The sequence below is a fragment of the Salvia hispanica genome, chromosome 3, assembly GCF_029641045.1.
Source record: "Salvia hispanica isolate PSC_SH4W2 chromosome 3, Shi_PSC_v1, whole genome shotgun sequence".
Lineage (NCBI taxonomy): Eukaryota > Viridiplantae > Streptophyta > Magnoliopsida > Lamiales > Lamiaceae > Salvia > Salvia hispanica.
In genome coordinates, this window is record NC_142694.1 from 12,303,540 (window position 1) to 12,307,574 (window position 4,035).

Here is a 4,035-nt window from a genome sequence, read left to right on the forward strand (position 1 = left end):
TTGATCTCCGAGAGCTCCTCTTCTGTGGAGGGCCAACTAAGGTGGCGGAGTCCTTTGTCTTCGATGGCCTCCACAAAGCGCCACGTTGCTTGGGAGACGGTCGAGTGGTGGGCCCCGAAGGATTCCCCAATGGTGATGAGGGAGTTGCCAGAGCTGAGCCTTGTCAGTGCCAAGGCTACCTGATCGTTCAGCGACATAGGATTGCCATTTATGAAGGCGAAATGTGTTTTGGACATCATGTGCTCCTTTACTAAGGAGCAAATGTAGTCGAATGTTTTTCTAGACATCGCGAAAGTCGACTTGAAGGGGTCCAACGTCCCCGTCATCGATGGATTGCCTGTAGAACAGATAAATGGCATTATCAATCTGAAAATACTGCTAAGGAAGCAATACATCAAGAAAGTGAAAATGCTCAACAACTTCCAGGACATTTTCTGACTACTTCAGAAGACCAAAACCCAACATTATGGTTACCAAAAGAAAGCTATCGTCGAGAGATTTCCAGATTTTTCAACTTCGTAAAGTTCGTGTATTATCTGACCATAGTCTGTATTCACTGGCAATTAACCATAAAGTAAATATGTTGATCCTTTTGAGTTCTGATTGATCTATATGTTGTGGAAAAGTAGTTAACTTTTCTAAGTTTAATCAGAAGAATACGAGCAAATAAGCCATTGCATCTCTTGTTTGTCTAAAGAAAAAACCACAAAAACAGATGACAGTCGACTGTCCAACTGCCAGAAAAAGGAGCCAGCAAGTAGCATTTCAATATATAGATATAGTTTTGCCACGAATAGTCCTCCAAACTAAATAACAAGCATTTTGTTAAAGCACAACACTCTATTTACTCCAAGGAAGCAGAATACAAGAAAAACATTTCAAGAAACTTCCTAGTGTTACTTAACTTCAGATCTTTTAAAAAATATGTCTACAGAGACGTAACATTTTCATGGAGGTACACTACTTAATCAAGGGCAAAAGTTTATAGTAGTTTAGAATCACCGTGATTGCATGTTATAAAATGATAACCAATCAGAAGAGACAGTTTTCCAAGATAACAATGAGCTTCAACCTAATCCATGCTCTTTTACTTGCAACATTCTATGGCATATGGTATCTCTCCTAGATGCCAACAAAAATATAAACTGGATGCTAATATTGACAAGTAAAAATCAGTAGCTACCTTTGACATAAATCCATTGAAAAATGCAAACAGTTTTGTATCCTAGGGTTCGAAATAAAAAAGCAAACAATAGAAAAGATACAAAGAAACAGAACCAACGGATTAGAACTCATAGGAGCTTTACATAGACTCAGATTAAGTAACATTTCTTCAGATGCATATTTTTTGGGACTTTTGGAAGTGACAGACTCTGATGCTATTCGGAAAATAACCTCATATATCAGACAAGAAACTTCTTTAAGACAAAAACGGCCCAAGTATGTCTATGTGAAATAGAATTCACTAGCATCTGCATATCTGAGAAACTTGTAGAATGAGGAATCGACTCAAATGTTTACTCAACGCCAAAAGATCGGATCATGCACACAGCTTAATTAAACAACTACTCCTATATAATCAGAAATGCAGTTTCTCTATCATGGCTTTCGGTCAAGACACTAACAAGAGACTAGGAAATGATGATGCATTTCCACCCGAAAACATGAGACTAAGAAATCCTCTCAACTCTGTTTCACTACAAAAGGAAACTGAAAAGACTCCTTCCTTGTTAAGCACACCACTATATATATTTTCAAATATCCTTGCTGAATTCACAAATGCATCAAACATTGTCGTCGCAATTAAATCTTTTTAATCATCACAAATCAGAGAACTTGACATACAATCTACCAACACAAATTCACTTCTGCATTTACAGACTCTCACCACATTTCCTGCTGTCACAAGGCAAATAAAACACACAAACATCTAGCCGTGATCCAAAATTTACAAACAAAAAAAAGTAAAATTAGGGATCCTACTTGAACATATTAATCTGCCATCAACAAACTGTCAAGAACAACATCAAGCTCAAAACAAAGATTCCAATGGAGCAATCCACTAACTATAACACCCCCACCAAATCTTAAGGTGATCAACAATTCCAACATCATAAAGATTCAAACTTTAAACATCAAGAAAACACAAATCAAATGAAAAAATAGAACATTAAGAATCGTTACCCTTAATTTTGTTGGACAAAACATCCCACCATTCAGCAAAACCCTCTTGAGAAGAAGACCCAGAAGCCAAAGATTTACTATCTTCGTCTTGATTCTCAACTCTCCTCTTCTTCTTACCTCCTCTCAAAGGCGCCATCACTCTATACTAGCAAAACCCAATTCAATCAAATACCCAAAATACCCCGGCAATTCGAGAAACAAACAGCAAGAATTCAAGGAAAACTCTGTTACAATTCAAAAAAAAGCAGGCACCCATTTGTGGTAAATATGGCACAGACATCAAATGATCATGAACAAGCCACAAAAAGCAAAGAGCATGCAACTAGTACAGAAAAACATGTAGATATAAGTATGTTTATAGGGTATTAGCAGGTGCCAGGGTGTTTTTGCAGCATGCAAATTGAAGAGATTGAGCAGAAGTGCAGGTGCTTTGCAGGGAAAGGTTTGAGGAAATTGAATAAAGACATGATTTTTAGGGTTGGCGTGGAGTTTTAAGGCAATGTGCAAAGACAAAATGGCATACACGCCTACTGCTTGAGGCTGTAAACAAATCTTACATGTGTTCTGACTCTCAGCCGAGATAGACAGAAGAGTGAGAGGGGTAGCTCGATAATAGAATGGCCTAACATTATTTTATAAACACATTAATAAATGTTTTTTAATGTTTTGACTTGAGCAATAGATAAGAATAGGATGATGGTCATAAGGAAAAAGGAAAAAGGAAAAAGGAAAAAGGAAAAAGGAAAAATGCAAAATGCATAATGAAGATGCCTAGGAAATCATATACACTTACTAAGTAGTAAGTACTATGATTGTTAATAAAGATGTTAATGCCAATTTTAAGAAATTAGATAATGCAAAATTAAATGCAAATAAATCATAAATTAAGCGAAAATTCTGCACATAAATACATAGTACCGATTACTATGAATAAATTGATCCGAACTTCGTTGACGCGCTAAATATAAGACCGTAATATTTGATATTGTTAAAAGATCTTTTTTTTTTATATAATAGACTATTCATAAAAAATGAAGCTTTTATTTTATTAAGTACTACTAAATTTTCTCTTTGTGTGATGCATGTGCAATATACGTGTTAATTATGTACTGAAATAGTTGTAGTTAAAATAAAAAATGAAGGTATAAACATTTAAAAAAAATTATGGAATAGTTGTAATTAATTTCTTGAACAAGATAAATATTCCTATGTAGAATATATAAGTACTACCTAAAATCACAAGTTTGATCCTCAAATCAAATTAAATGAACAAATATACCCCTCAATGGCTAAAGGGTAGAATAGTAAGAATGAGGACTGAATTTGAGATTTATGAACTTTTGATCTAAAATGTGATCTAGTAAATGTTGGGTACTTAAAATGTGCAAACCTCATTTTCTGGGTACTAATTTTGTAGTTCACTCAATATGAATACTGAATTGTCAATATACTTTAATATTATTAATATTGTCAAAATATTTGAAAAGTGTTTACTATAATAGACAATTAAAAATAAAGTTTTTACTTATAATAGACTATTCCCCATTTAAGCTAATATATTAGCCTAACATCAGTATATAAACACATAAATTAAATGGTTTTTTATATTTTGACTTGAGCAAGGGATGAGAAGGTCATGAAGAGCAAATAAAAAATAATGATGCATATTAGTATAGTATTAATAAAGGGATTATGCAATTTTACTGACATTGTAGTATTTTTTAAGAAAATTATTGACAATGCAATAAATATAAGCAAAAAATTCGCACATAAATACAAACTACGGATTACTATGCATAAGGGGATCGTACCTTCGTTGATGTGCTAAATATAAGGATGTTTAATTTTCTA